Below are 16,789 nucleotides of genomic sequence, written 5' to 3'. Positions count from 1 at the left end.
CCCTGGAAACTCACCCCAACCCTAGAGCACTGACCAGAGCCCCCAGGTCACACCTACCACACACCTGGAATTCACTGAAAGGGCAGACATTCCACAAAGCCACAGAAGCATAGCCCTAAAGATAAAAGTCAACAGAAGAAAAAATTAAAAATCAACTCCACAAATGCCAAAAAATAAGAGCCACAAAATTCATGAAACAAGAACAAGGAAGTCACCATGATGCCCCACCCACCCACCCAGAGGAACACTACATCATTTCAACATAAGAATGCAGAGATGAAGAGAACAAGAAAATGCCAGTAATGGAATTTAGAAAATTAATCATAGGATTACTAAAAAAAATCAGAAGCAAATGCAACAACTGAAGAAAACCATACAAGATATGAATGAAAATTTTTCCTAGTAAATTAAGAATACAAAGAGAAATCAAAATAAAATTTTAGAAATGAAGAATACAATGGAGCATATAAAAATGCAGTGCAAAGTTTTTTTTTTAAAAGATTTACTTATTTATTTATTGGAAAGGCAGAGCCACAGAGAGGCAGAGGTAGGGAGAGAGAGGTCCTCCATCCACTGGCTAACTCCCTAGATGGCCACAATGGTCAGAGCTACACACTGATCTGAAGCCAGGAGCCAAGAGACTCTTCCAGGTCTCCCTCACAGAAGCAGGGGCCCAAGGACCTGGTCTGTCCACCACTGACTACCAAGGCCACAGCAGAGAACTGGATGGGAAGTGGAGCAACTGGGACCCGAACTGGCTCCCACATGGGATGCTGGCACTGCAGGCAGCAGCCCCACCCACCATACCACAGTGCTGGCCCCTGGTGGGAAGTCTTAACAGCAGACTTAATGAGGTAGAAGAAAGAATATCCAAACTAGAAGACAAATCTTTAGAAATCTTATAGTCAGACAACAACAAAAGACAATAGAAAACTTAAAAATGGTGTTTAAGACCTATGGGATACTATCAAGTGACCCAACATACAATTCTTAGCAGTTCCTGAAGGAGTGCAAAGACAGAAGGGAATAGAAAGCCTATTTTGTGAAATAATTACAGAAAACTTCCCCAATTTGGAAAAAGAAAGAGATGTTCAAACTGAGGAAGCACATAGAACTCCTAATAGACACGACCAGAAAAGATCTTCACCATGACATATTGTACTCAAACTTTCCACAATAAAACATAAAGAAAAGATTTAAAATTGCATGAGAGAAATGCCACACTACTTTCAGAGCATTGCTAATTAGACTCACAGTTAACTTCTCAGCAGAAACCCTACAGGCTAGAAGGGAATGGTGATATATAGTCCAAGTCTTAAAAGAAAGACTGTCAACCCAGTATACTGTACCCTGCAAAGCTTGAATTTATGAATGAAGGTGAAATAAAGAACTTCCATAGCAAAAGGAAGTTGAAAGAATTTGTTGACACTCATCCAGCCTTACAGGAGAGGAGATGCTTAAAAATGTGCTACACACAGAAAAACAGAAAGATAGCCATCATTATGAAAGAATAAGAAGGCAGAAAAACCACCAGTAGAAGTACAAAAGAAATCCAAAGTAAACTATAGGAATATTTATGGAAAAATGGCAGGGCCAAGTTATACTTATCAATAGTCACCTTGAATGTAAATGGCCTCAATTCTCCAGATACAGAGTGGCTGAATGGATTAAAAAACAAGACCCATCTATTAGCTGCTTACAAGAAACACATCTCAGGCTGTCACCATGGTGTAGCAGGTGAAGCCACCACCTGCAGTGCTGGCATCCCATATGGGCAAGGGCTGCTCCACTTCCAGTCCAGCTCTCTGCTGTGGCCTGGGAAAGCAGTAGAAGATGGCCCAAATCCTTGGGCTCCTGTACCCATGTGGGAGACCTGGAGGCAGCTCCTGGCTCCTGGCTTTGTTTGGTGCAACTCCGACCTTTGTGCATTCTAGGGAGTGAACCAACAGATGGGAGACTTCTCTCTGGCTCTGCCTCTGCCTCTCTGTAACTCTACCTTTCAAATAAATAAATAAATTAAAAAAAAAAAAGAAACATATCCCACCAACAAAGATACATGCAGACAGAAAGTGAAAGGATGGAAAAAAGTAGACCGTGCTAACAGAAACCAAAAGAGTGCTGGTGTTGCCATCCTAGTATCCGACAAAATAGACTTTAACATAACAACTGTTAAAAGTGACAAAGAAGGACTAGGCAATGATTAAGGGATCAGTCCAACAGAAAGATGTGACTATAATAAATGTATATGCACCCAATTACAGGGTGCCTGGCTACTTAAAAAATATTAATACACCTAAAGAGAGACATAGACTCCAATATAATAAAAATGGAGGACTCCAATACCCCACTTTCAGCAATGAACAGATCAACCAGACAGAAAATCAGCAAGGAAACAACAGAGGTAATTGACGCTATAGACCAAGTGGACCTAACAGATATCTACAGCAGTTTTCACCCCACAGTGGCAGAATATACATTCTTCTCAAGAGTGCATGGAACTTTCTCCAGGATAGACCATATGCTAGCCCAAAAAGCAGGTCTAAGCAGATTCAAAAAACCTGAAATTATTCCATGCATCTTCTCTAACCACAACAGCATAAAACTAGAAATCAACAATTTGAAATCTTTAGAACATACGTAAACACACTGAGACTGAACAATGTGCTCCTGAATGAACAGTGGGTCATAGAAGAAATCAAAAGAGAAATCAAAAAATTTTTGGAAACAAATGAATATGACAATGAGTTAATATTAAAACTGATGAGAGAGGCAGAGCCATGATGGTGGAATAGTGAGGACACGCACTGATAGTCCGGGAAAAGATAGGTGGATAAAAGAGGAATTATGGTTATCTCAGGGAAAGGCTCGGGGAAAAAATTGCAGAGGAAACTCTTCCGGATCTAGTGGATGTGACACAGACTACCTGCAGGGAGAGCAAGAACTCCCACAGCTCGGAAGCCAAACAGCGGAGTCTAAACATCCGTGCTGGAAGGGGAGGTGAGCTCAGTAACCCGAGACATTGATGGGGGAAACAGCAGACAGAGCCTAGAGGGAACTAGGCTTGAAGACCCACTGGGGAAAGTTCACAAGACTAACTACAGGAGAGAGGGGGAAAAAAAGGGGGGGACCTGTACGGATGAGTTTCTCTCTCTGCCCATCTCGTAAAGGCGAGCAAAAGACAAAAAGCAGGCACCATTCTGGACATACATAACAGGTGCGCAACCTCAGGGCTGTGCGCGACCTCAGGGTGGTGCGCGACCTCAGAGCTGTGCAGGACCTCAGAGCTGTGCAGGACCTCAGAGCTGTGCCTGCTCTCAGTCAAACAGAAAAACCTGACTCTGGGGGGAAGAAATAACAGGAGGATAGGACTTAGTGAAAAGAGACGGTGGGTGAGAGAACTCACGGAGGTCATGTGAGTACTCTCCGGAGACGCTACAATTCAGTAACCTTGGCAGCCTGGTGGGAGACTGCAGGAGTATTTGAACCCACACTGAGGGCAGAACAGATTCTTTCTGTGGCCCGTGGGAAAAAGGAGATGAATGATATAAACACAGAAGCCAGAGATCAGAAGCTAACTACCTTCAATTCCGCTCAGCTGTACAGTATTACTTCCCTCCAAATAAAAACACATAAATAAATAAATAAAGAGATTTACCACGCCTAACCTGAGTGTGTCACCTTTGGCACACCCTTAACCCTGAAGAACTAAGCAGAGCTCTCTGGCCACACCCATCACAAGCCTCTAAAGATCCCCCAAAAGCAGACAGTCCACTTAATCTAAAGTCATAGTATAACGAGAAAAGCCACCACAGTGAGGAAAAAAAAAGAAGACGAAACCAAAGAATATCTCCACAATGCCAAGCAACAAACACAGAAACCTAGGGAACAAGAACAATGAAAATATTATGACGCCCCCAAATAAAAAAAACACCCCAAGCCAAGATTATGAAGATAACGAAATAGAAAAAATGCAAGATATGGATTTCAAAAAATTTATGATAAGAACATTTAGAAGTTTTCAAAAGCAAATTCTTGAACTACAGAAATCCTTACTGGACAGGATAGAAAATCTCTCTCATGAAAATGAAATCCTAAGGAGGAATCAAAATCAAATGCAGAAACTAGTAGAATAGGAAAGTGTTATAGTGAAGAGAAACCAAAACGAAATGAAGAACTCAATAGATCAAATGACAAACACATTAGAGAGCCTTAAAAACAGAATCAGTGAAGCAGAAGAGAGAATATCAGACTTAGAAGACAGAGAACAGGAAAGTATGCAGTCAAACCAAAGAAAAGAAGAAGAAATTAGAAATCTAAAAAATATTGTTGGGAATCTACAGGATACTATTAAAAAACCCAATATTCGAGTTCTAGGAGTTCCTGAAGGCATGGAGAGAGAGAAAGGATTAGAAGGCCTTTTTAGTGAGATATTAGCAGAGAACTTTCCGGGTTTGGAGAAGGACAGAGACATCCTAGTACAGGAAGATCATAGAACCTAGTGAACATGACCAAAAGAGATCCTCCCCATGACACGTTGTAATCAAACTCACCACAATGAAACATAAAGAAAAGATTCTAAAATGTGCAAGAGAGAAACATCAGATTACTCTCAGAGGATATCCAATTAGACTCACAGCAGACTTCTTATCAGAAACCCTACAGGCTAAGAGGGAATGGCGAGATATAGCCCAAGTACTAAGAGAAAAAAACTGTCAGCCCAGCATATTATATCCTGAAAAGCTCTCATTTGTGAATGAAGGTGAAATAAAGATCTTTCATAGCAAACAGAAATTGAAAGAATTTGTCGCCACTTGTCCGGCCATGCAAAAGATGCTTAAAGATGTGTTACACAAAGAAACACAGAAACATGGTCATCAATGTGATAGAAGGTAAAGGAAGAAAACCTCCCAGTAAAAGATCACAGGAAGTTCAAAGCATATGTTAGAAAATATATTTGGGAAAATGGCAGGGCAAAGTTACTACTTTTCAATAGAAACATTGAATGTTAATGGCCTCAACTGTCCAGTTAAAAGACACAGATTGCCTGATTGGCTTAATGAACAAAACCCATCTATTTGCTGCTTACAAGAAACACATCTTTCCAACAAAGATCCATACAGACTGAAAGTGAAAGGCTAGAAAAAGATATACCACGCCAACAGAAATGAAAAAAGAGCAGGCATAGCCATATTAATATCAGACAAAATAAACTTTAACACAAAAGCTGTTAAGACAGACAAAGAGGGGCACTATATAATGATTAAGGGATCAATTCAGCAGAAAGATATAATGATTATCAATGTATATGCACCTAATTACAGGGCACCAGTTTATTTAAAAGATTTGTTAAGAGACTTAAAGGGAGACCTAGACTCTAATACAATAGTACTGGGGGACTTCAATACTCCACTCTCAGAAAAAGACAGATCAACTGGACAGAAGATCAACAAGGAAACAGTAGATTTAAATAACACTATAGCCCAAATGGATCTAACAGATATCTACAGAACTTTTCATCCTACACAGAAAGCATTTACATTCTTCTCAGCAGTACATGGAACCTACTCTAGGATTAACCACATACTAGGCCATAAAGCAAGTCTCAGCAAATTCAAAAGAATTAGAATCATACGATGCAGCTTCTCAGACCATAGTGGAATGAAGTTGGAAATTAGCAACTCAGAAATACCTAGAACAAGCACATGGAGATTGAACAACATGCTCCTGAATGAACACTGGGTCACAGAAGAAATCAAAAGAGAAATCAAAAACTTTCTGCAAGTAAGTAAGGACAACAGCACAATGTATCAAAACTTATGGGATACAAAAAAAGCAGTGTTAAGAGGAAAATTTATAGCAATAGGTGCCTACATCATGAAAATGGAAAGGCACAAAATAAATGAACTTTCAACACATCTCAAGGATCTAGAAAAACTGCAGCAAACCCCCAAATCTAGTAGGAGACGAAAATAATTAACATCAGAGAAGAAATCAACAGGGGGATCCAAAGAAATCTACTAAGAGACTATTGGAACTCATAGAAGAGTTTGGCAAAGTAGCAGGATATAAAATCAATGCACAAAAATCAACAGCCATTGTATCCACAGGCAATGCCACGGCTGAGAAAAAACTGCTAAGATCACTCCCATTCACAATAGCTACAAAAACAATCAAATATCTTGGAATAAACTTAACTAAGGACGTTAAAGATCTCTACGATGAGAATTACAAAATCTTAAAGAAAGAAATAGAAGAGGATACCAAAAAATGGAAAAATCTTCCATGCTCATGGATTGGAAGAATCAACACCATGAAAATGTCCATTCTCCCAAAAGCAATGTATAGATTCAATGCGATACCAATCAAAATACCAAAGACATTCTTCTCAGATCTGAAAAAAATGATACTGAAATTCATATGGAGGCATTGGAGACCTCAAATAGCTAAAGCAATCTTGTACAACAAAAACAAAGCCGGAGGCATCACAATACCAGATTTCAGGGCATACTACAGGGCAGCTGTAATCAAAACAGCATGGTACTGGTACAGAAACAGATGGATAGGCCAATGGAACATAATAGAAACACCAGAAATCAATCCAAACATCTACAGCCAACTTATATTTGATCAAGGATCCAAAACCAATCCCTGGAGTAAGGACAGTCTATTCAATAAATGCTGCTGGGAAAATTGGATTTCCACGTGCAGAATCATGAAGCAAGACCCCTACCTTTCACCTTACAAAAAAATCCACTCAACATGGTTTAAAGACCAAAATACGACCTGACACCATCAAATTATTAGAGAACATTGGAGAAACCCTGCAAGATATAGGCACAGGTGGCCAGTGCCGTGGCTCACTAGGCTAATCCTCCAACTTGCGGTGCTGGAACACTGGGTTCCAGTCCTGGTCAGGGCTCCAGATTCTGTCCCGGTTGCCCCTCTTCCAGGCCAGCTCTCTGCTGTGGCCAGGGAGTGCAGTGGAGGATGGCCCAAGTTCTTAGGCCCTGCACGCCATGGGAGACCAGGATAAGTACCTGGCTCCTGCCATCGGATCAGCGCGGTGCGCCGTCCGCAGCGCACCGGCCGCGGCAGCCATTGGAGGGTGAACCAACGGCAAAAGGAAGACCTTTCTCTCTGTCTCTCTCTCTCACTGTCCACTCTGCCTGTCAAAAAATAAAAAAAAAGATATAGGCACAGGCAAAGACTTCTTGGAAAAGACCCCAGAAGCACAGGCAGTCAAAGCCAAAATTAACATTTGGGATTGTATCAAATTAAGATTTTTCTGTACTGCAAAAGAAACAGTCAGGAAAGTGAAGAGGCAACCGACAGAATGGGAAAAAATAGTTGCAAACTATGCAACAGATAAAGGATTAATAACCAGAATCTACAAAAAGATCAAGAAACTACACAAAAACAAAACAAACAGCCCACTTGAGAGATAGGCCAAGGAACTCAATAGACATTGTTCAAAAGAGGAAATCCAAATGGCCAACAGACACATGAGAAAATGTTCAGGATCACTAGCAATCAGGGAAATGCAAATCAAAGCCACAATGAGGTTTCACTTCACCCCGGTTAGAATGGCTCACATTCAGAAATCTACCAACAACAGATGCTGGCGAGGATGTGGGGACAAAAGGACACTAACCCACTGTTGGAGGGAATGCAAACTGGTTAAGCCACTATGGAAGTCAGTCTGGAGATTCCTCAGAAACCTGAATATAACCCTACCATACAACCCAGCCATCCCACTCCTTGGAATTTACCCAAAGGATATTAAATTGGCAAACACAAAAGTTGTCTGCACCTTAATGTTTATTGCTGCTCAATTCACAATAGCTAAGACATGGAATCAACCTAAATGTCCATCAACAGTAGACTGGATAAAGAAATTATGGGATATGTACTCTATAGAATACTATACAGCAGTCAAAAAATGAAATCCAGTCATTTGCTATAAAATGGAGGAATCTGGAAAACATCATGCTGAGTGAAATAAGCCAATCCCAGAGGAACAAGTATCATATGTTCTCCCTGATTGGTGACAACTAACCGAGCATCAAATAGGGAACCTGGTGGCGTGAAATGGACACTCTGAGAAACAATGACTTGATCAGCCCTTGTCCTGACTGTTGATGTACAATTTAATACTTTATCCCTTTTAGTATTTTTGTTTTTTCTACTTAATACCATTGGTTGAGTTATGTAATTAACACACAATTATTCTTAGGTGTTTAAAGTTAACTTAAAAGTGATCTCTGTTAAATGTAAGAGTGGGAATAAGAGAGGGAGGGGATGTACAATTTGGGACATGCTCAAGCTGATTCACCCCAAGCAGTGGAGTTAGAAATGTGCCAGGGGATTCCAACACAATCCCATCAAGGTGGCATGTACCAATGCCACCTCACTACTCAAAGTGATCAATTTCCAGTCACAATAGACCATAATGATAGGTCTAAGAGTCAAAGGGATCACATAAACAAGACTAGTGTCTGATAATACTAACTGATAGAATAAAAAAGGGAGAGAATGATCCAACATGGGAAGCGGGATACACAGCAGACTCATAGAATGGCAGTTGTCCTAAACAACACTCTGGCCTCGGTATTGGCCCTTAAGGCATTCGGATCTGGCTGAAGAGCCAATGAGAGTCTGTTAGGCATGGAAAGCCAAGACACTCTGGAGAAAAAAAAGGACCTAAATGAAAGATCTCTGTGAGTGAGATCCCAGTGGAAAGAATGGGCCATCAAAGAAGGAGATACCTTTTTCTGAAAGGAGGAGAGAACTTCCACTTTGACTATTGCCTTGTCAAAATATGATCAAAGAAGGCGAGCTCAGGGGGCTTCCATGTCCTTGGCAACTCATGACGAGAGCCTGGGAAGATTGCTGACGCCTTGAACAAGAGTGGCAATTTGTTAAGTCAACAACAGGAGTCACTGTGCACTTACTCCCCATGTAGGATCTCTGTCCTTAATGTGAATTAACGATATGACTAGTGCTCAAACAGTATTTAACACTTTGTGTTCTGTGTGTGGGCAAACCTATGAAATCTTTACTTAATATATACTAAATTGATCTTCTGTATATAAAGATAATTGAAAATTAATCTTGATGTGAATGGAATGGATGGGAGAGTTGTGGGTGGGAGGGAAGTTATGGAGAGGAAAAAGCCATTGTAATCCACAAACTGTTTTTTGAAAATCTACATCTACTAAATAAAAGTTAGAAAAAAAACTGATGAGATACAACAAAAGTAGTGTTAAGAGGGAAGTTCACAGCAATCAGTGCTTATATTAAGAAACTCGAAAGGTACCAAGTTATGAGCTATCAATGCACCTCAAGGACCTAAAACATCAACAACAAACAGAATCCTGAACTAGTAGGAGGAAAAAAATAATTAAAATTAGAGAATAAATAAACAATATTGAAACAAAAAAATACAAAATATCAATGAAATGAATAGCTGGTTTTTTGAAAAAAATAAACAAAATTGATACACCATTACTGTGACTAACCTAAAAAAAGGAAAAGACCCAAATCAATACAATAAGAGATGAAAAAGGAAATGTGTGGCCAGTGCCGCAGCTCACAAAGCTAATCCTCCAACTTGCGGTGCTGGCACACTGGGTTCTAGTCCCAGTCGGGGCGCCGGATTCTGTCCCGGTTGCCCCTCTTCCAGGCCAGCTCTCTGCTGTGGCCAGGGAGTGCAGTGGAGGATGGCCCAAGTGCTTGGGCCCTGCACGCCATGGGAGACCAGGATAAGTACCTGGCTCCTGCCATCCGATCAGTGCGGTGCGCTGGCTGCAGCGCGCCGGCCGCGCCGGCCGCAGCGGCCATTGGAGGGTGAACCAACGGCAAAAGGAAGACCTTTCTCTCTGTCTCTCTCTCTCACTGTCCACTCTGCCTGTCACAAAATTAAAAAAAAGAAAGGAAAAGGAAATGTAACAACAGATACTATAGAAATAAAATTATCCATCAGAAATTATTACAAAAAGCTGTATGCCAACAAAGGAGGAAACCTAGAAGAAATGGATAAATTCCTAGAAAGACACAATCTACCAAAATTGTGTCATGAAGATATAGAATACCTAAACAGACCAATAACCAAGACAGAGATTGAATCAGTAATAAAGACCGTCCCAAAAAAGAAAACCCCAGGACCGGATGGCTTCACTGCTGAATTCTACCAGACATTTAAAGAACTAATTCCAATTCTCAAGTTATTCAAAACAACTGAATGGGAAGGAATCCTCCTAAACTCCTTCTAAAAAGCCTGTATCATCTTAAAATCCTAAACCTGATAAAGATGCAACAGACAAAGAGAACTGTAGACCAATATCCCTAATGATTACAGATGCAAAAACCTTCAATAAAATATTAGCTAATTTAATCCAAGAGCACATCAGAAAGATCACCCACCCTGACCAAGTGGGATTTATCACTGGAATTCAGGGATGGTTCAACATTCTCAAATCAATCAATGTGATACACCACATTAACAAACTGAAGAACAAAAATTAAAGTTATCTCACTAGATGCAGAGAAGGCATTTGATAAAATACAACATCCTTTCATGATGAAAAACCTAAGAAAAATGGATATAGAAGGAACATTCCACAACACAATCAAGGAAACATATGACAGACCTACCACAAGCATCCTATTGAACAGAGAAAAGCTGGCAGCATTCCCTGTTAAGATCCTGAACCAGAAAGGGATGGCCACTCTCTTTTTTTAAAAGATTTATTTTATTTATTTGAAAGACAGAGTTACAGAGAGAGGTAGAGACACAGAGAGAGGTCTTCCATCCACTGGTTCACTACCCAGATAGCCACAATGGCCAGAGCTGCACCGATCCAAAGCCAGGAGCTGGGAGCTTCTTCCAGGTTTCCCATTGGGTGCAGGCCCAAGTCCTTGGGCCCCCTTCTACTGCTTTCCCAGGCCATAGCAGAGAGCTGGATTGGAAGAGAGGCAGCCAGGACTAGAACCGGAACCCATATGGGATGCTGGTGCTTCAGGTCAGGGCTTTTAACCCGCTGCACCATAGCACCGGTCCCAGATGGCCACTCTCACCATTGCTATTTAATATAAGTTTTAGTTAGAGCCATTAGGCAAGAAAAAGAAATCAAAGGGGTACAAATTAGAAAAGAGAAACTAAAAATATCCTTATTTGCAAACAACATGTTCCTATATATATAGAGAATGCAACAGATTCTACTCAGAGACAACTGGAACTCATAAAAGAGTTTGGTAAAGTGGCAGGATATAAAATCAACACAGAAAAATCAATAGTCTTTGCATTCACAGACAATGACACACCAGAGAAATAACTTGTTATATCAGTACCATTCATAATAGCTCTTAAAAGAATCAAATACCTTAGAATAAATTTAACCAAGGAGGTCAAAGATCTCTATGATGAAAATTACAAAATGTTAAAGAAAGAAATAGAAGACATTGAAAAATGGAAAAATTTTCCATGTTCATGGATTGGAAGAATCAACATCAACAAAATGTCCATACTCCTAAAAACAATTTACAGATTCAATGCAATCCCAATCAAAATATCAATGACAATCTTCATAGATCTAGAGAAAACTATGCTGAAATTCATATGGAAACACAAGAGACCCAAATAGCTAAAGCAATCTTAAACAACAAAAACAAAGCTGGAGGCAACACAATACCTGATTTCAAACATACTACAGGGTAGTTACAATCAAAACAGCCTGGTTCAGGCACAAAAACACACTTATAGATCAATGGAACAGAACAGAAACTCCAGAAACCAATCCATGCATCTATAGCCAACTTATATTTGACAAAGGAGCTAAAATCAAACTGTGGAGCAGAGACAATCTCTTTAACAAATGGTAGTGGAAACTGCATCTCTATGTGCAGAACTATGAAATTAGACCCCTACCTTACACCCTAAACAAAAATCCATTCAAAATGGATCAAGGACCATGCCGGCACCAAAACTCACTAGGCTAATCCTCCACCTGCGGTGCCGGCACCCAGGGTCTAGTCCCAGTCGGGGCGCCAGATTCTGTCCTGGTTGCTCCTCTTCTAGTCCAGCTCTCTGCTGTAGCCTGGGAAGGCAGTGGAGGATGGCCCAAGTGCTTAGGCCCTGCACCCGCATGGGAGACCAGGAGGAAGCACCCGACTCCTGGCTTCAGATCGGCGCAGCGCGCTGGCCGTTGCACCCATTTGGGGGGTGAACCAATGGAAGGAAGACCTTTCTCTCTTTCTCTCTCACTGACTAACTCTGTCAAAAAAATGAATCAAGGACCTAAATCTATGGCCTGATACCAACAAATTATTAGAGAACACAGGGAAATTCTACAAGATATCGGCATAGGCAAAGACTTCTTGCAAAAGACCCCAGAAACCCAGGCAGTCAAAGCCAAAATTGACAAATGGAATTACATCAAGTTAAGATGCTTCTGCACAGCAAAAGAAACACTCAGCTAAAAAAGAGGCAACCAACAAAATGGGAGAATATACTTGCAAACTGGGCAACTGATAAAGGGTTAACATCCAGAATATATAAATAGCTCAAGAAATTCTAACAACAACACAGGAAACAATCCAGTAAAGACACGGGCAAAGGATTTAAATGGGCATTTTTCAGGAGAGGAAATTCAAATGTCCAATAGTCACTTGCAAAAATGCTCAGGATCACTAGCCATCTGGGAAATGCATCAAAACCACAAGGAGGTTTTACTTCACTCCAGTTAGAATGGCTTCTATACAGAAATCAACAATCAACAAATGCTGGTGAGGATATGGGGAAAGATACTCTGATCCACTGCTGGTGGGAATGTAAACTGGAGCAACCACTGTGGAAGGCAGTACGGAGATACCTCAGAAATCTGAATACAGACCTATCTATGATCTAGCCATCCCATTCCTGGGAATTTACCAAAACCAAAAGAGATCAATACATGAAAAAGATATCTGAACCCTCATGTTCTTGCAGCACAATTTACAATAGCTAAGATATGGAATCAACCCAGATGTCATCAACTACTAATTTTATCCATAAAGAAATTATGGCATTTATATGCTATGAAGTACTATTCAGCTGTTAAAAAAAAAAAGCCCTGTCTTTTGCAACTAGATGATCACAATTGAAACCATTATACTTAGTGAAATAAGCCAGTCCCCAAAAGACAAATATCATATGCTTTCCCTGATCTGATGCAACTAGCAGAACACCCGAAATGTAATGTATTTGAGTGAAATAGACATTTGGAGAATGGATCATTGTATATAGTCCTTGTCTCTTCCAGTGAGGAAGAAGAATCTTTTGTTTAGTTTTGTTTTATACTGTTTTGTTTTCTTTCTCTTCATACTACTTGCTGAATTCCTCTACTTAGAGTAGGGCTAACTATATGATCACTAAGTAAACTGATAATAGATCAATGTAAAAATTAAGAATGGGAATCCAAGAGGGAGGGAAGGGAGGGTTGAAATGTAGGTGGGAGGGAGGGGAAGTCCCACTGTGTTCCTAAATCTGTATATATGAAATATATGAAACTTGTATAAGTTAAATAAAATAAATTTTAAATAAGAAGCTACAGAGTAAAACAAGGCAGGTGAGAGGCACACCATAGGATGGTTAAGTACAGCTGGAAAGTGAGACTTCTACAGGGCACATTTGGCTGGAGACTCAATATAACATTGATCAATTTTCTCATAACAAGAAAAACATTCAAAAGACAGGGCCCCAGATGTACCATAACATCATTATTTACTAAAAGGAAGAAGTTAACTCTGAAGGGCATATGAATTAATACTCCAGGTAGATGAATGGAGGGCTGTATGATTGATGCCAGCACTCTCCTACTGCTTGCTCACAATATTCATATTAAAAAGCTGTTCTTTAAAAAAAAAAGCTGTTTTTTAATAATAGAACTTGTACAAAAGGCTGCTCAAGTTAGTTAAACTATGCAGATAGATTTAGGTTCTCCAACTATTTCAAGAGCCCTTCTGTGGGGATACTGAAATATAGAGCCGTCTCATAAAGTAATGCAATGTGGGCAGGACAAGAGGAAAAGGCTGGATGAGACAAGTGGGATTTGAGCCCTAGCTCCTATTCCCCTCACTCCACAGCCTGTGTACTTGCTTTGACCCAAAGGAGTCATTTAGCTGCCGTGCAAGGGGGTGGGATAGCTTTTTCTAACTCATAGACCCAAAGACAATATTATTTCTGGTGGACATGGAGGTACTATACAGAATATCAGAGATCATCCTAAATATACAAATAATCCAGAGGAATATATTGTCAAAACCTTTAAAATTTTTTAACTGAATTTTTGTTAGACAGTTGTTCTGAATTGACAAGAATAAATGCTAATATTTTCTTAAAGAAATAAAAAGATTTTAGAATTATTAGTCTATTTCCTTAGTCTGAGTCATTAAAATTAATGATTCCATTTACAACTCAGTCACATTCAAAAACACTGCCATCATACTTTTATATTCTTGGCTGTGAAGAACAATTTTCTTAGCATAAAACCCCTAAAGTAAATACCATAAAAGAAAGAAAAGACTGACAGATGTTGGTAACAAAAATTTTTTAACTTCTGTAGAGAAAAAAAAATCCTAAACATCAAGTAACCAACTGGGAAAAATATTTCAAATTTTATCATTATTTTTCATCAGCAGCTGCAGCTGTGTACCAAGTACTTTGCTAAGTGCTTTCTAGATTATTTATTCCTCAAAACTTTGAGATAGTTATTGTAAGTATTTTACAGATGAGGAAATAAAGGCACAGAGAGATTCTATCCTTTGCCTCAAATTACACAGTAGTGAAAAGATGGGGCCAGGACCAAATGATGGTCTGTGTGACTCAAGTCCTTCATGGCCCCACTTTATTGAAAGAAAAATATACCTAATAAGCAATTCAAAAAGGAGTTACAAACAATCACTATACATAAGAGGAGGTTCAACCTTCCTAGGTATTAACAATGCAAATTAATATAATGAGATTCTACTTTTCACCTCTCAGATTTGCAAAGAAACTAAGAACATAAATATTCAGAGCTGGAAAGAATAAAGAATAGTTAACAGTCAGTCAATGTGTTCAGGGGAAAAATACTATACACAGTTTGTGAGAGTAAAGTGGCATGATTTTTCTAATAGGCTATTTTCACAGTAAATCTCTAAAGTCTTAAAAATGTGCTGGCCCATTAACCTCAATTCTGATTTTATTTTTTATTTATTCACGTTGCTGAATTTCCCCTTTATTTCCTTTGGTTCATTGCTCTTCATCCTCAAATTATATTCTTTGTTGTGTCAGACTTACTCCCTGAATACTTTCAAAATGAGATATTGCTGTTGTACCATAATCCTGTCATCCATTAGCTCTACAATAGCCTACATAAATAAACTAAAAAGTTGAAATAATGAGATAAAACCAAGAAATATCAGGAAATATAGTCTATATTAAAGGAACATATATCTGTTTAACAGATAATTTTATTCTTTCATTTACAACAAAATTGACACAAAAGGTCTCTGCTACATTAATCTTTATGAACTAGAAAAACAAAGTGAAATCCTGTCATCCTTTGAATTGCTCTAACATGTTGTTAATTTCACTAAGTATCCAAAAATGGATAATGACATTTAAAATCAGTGGAACTTGTACTCTGATTTGTTCAAAGGTGATAATATTTTTTAAATTTAATAAAAATACTTGTAAAACAAAAGGCAAGAATTATCAAGGTCAAATTTAAACCATAGCATGAATGACACATTATGTTAATATACTGAGTTAGATATTATATTTTTAACGCTCCTCTTCCATACTGGATGTTTGTTGCATAAAAAGATGCCTGTTAAGTATTTGTGTAAGTGCATATTTTAACTATTACATCTAACAAATTCCTTTTTTTCTACAAGAGAAAATTATAGCAAGTAAGTTATAAATTCTAACCATACCTGTATAAAAGTTTATCATTTAAAAGGGAAAAAATATCCACCACAATGGAAGCACAGGCAGAGACCCTAGAATCAAGTTTTCTGTACCAATTTCCACTCTAAACAAATAAGTGTGATGGTGTGTGTTCTGCCTTAAATCCTTTTTAATATCATGAGAGGTGTGAATAGACAATCTATAGTATATGTAAAATACTGTATTAAAAAGAAAAAGTCACAGGCTATAAGAAACATTGATGAGTAAATAAATAAGTAAAATTAAACAGTTCTACAAGCAATTAATTAATTATGTGGCTATAATAATTAAGAGAATTTTTAAAAAGTAATTTTTAAGAAAGTGGAGGCATAATGGGAAATGGGTTCAGAGAGAAATTAAAAGCAAACTAAAATTCTTCTACTGGATAGAGGAAGAAGACTATAGATTCTAATTTCCAACATTAACAGAGAAATACAAGGTCAGATATATTTGTTAAAATAAGTGGTAGGGAGAATAAATAACATGTTTAAGTTGCAATCAAAAGTTTCTAAGAGAAGGAAAAAATTTAATCAATCCAACTAAAGGAAAGGACCACCAGAAAGCATAAAAAAACAGAAAATATGGTAGGAAAAATATAATAATATATATGTTCTCAAAATAAATGTAAGTAAGAAAACATAATAAATAGAAAACTAATTCATTTGGCATTGACTTAACCCACAGGCTCACTACTTATGACCTAATTGCACTTAGTTTTAAATATACATACATATGTATGTGTGAATGTATTTGTGTGTCTGTGTATGTATGTATGTAAAATAAAAGAGCTAAACATCTGTCCCTAAATAATTCACAGGATAG

General features: G+C 38.6%; 1 protein-coding gene across 8 annotated transcripts in view; it reads right to left on the bottom strand.

Moving 5' to 3' along the window:
* MSRB3 (methionine sulfoxide reductase B3) overlaps window positions 1-16,789 on the bottom strand; it is a 216,883-nt gene that overhangs the window by 68,711 nt on the left and 131,383 nt on the right. Inside the window, exon 5 of one of the 8 annotated variants that reach the window (XR_007919714.2) lies at window positions 65-115. The exons of the other annotated variants lie outside the window; for them this stretch is intronic. The gene's annotated coding sequence lies outside the window, so the exon portion shown is untranslated. The remainder of the gene's footprint in view (window positions 1-64; window positions 116-16,789) is intronic. 8 annotated transcript variants of the gene reach the window in all.

Source organism: Oryctolagus cuniculus, chromosome 11, assembly GCF_964237555.1.
Source record: "Oryctolagus cuniculus chromosome 11, mOryCun1.1, whole genome shotgun sequence".
NCBI classification, from domain to species: Eukaryota; Metazoa; Chordata; class Mammalia; order Lagomorpha; family Leporidae; genus Oryctolagus; species Oryctolagus cuniculus.
The sequence above is the reverse complement of the archived record's forward strand: the minus strand, read 5'-3'. Positions and strand labels throughout refer to the sequence as shown.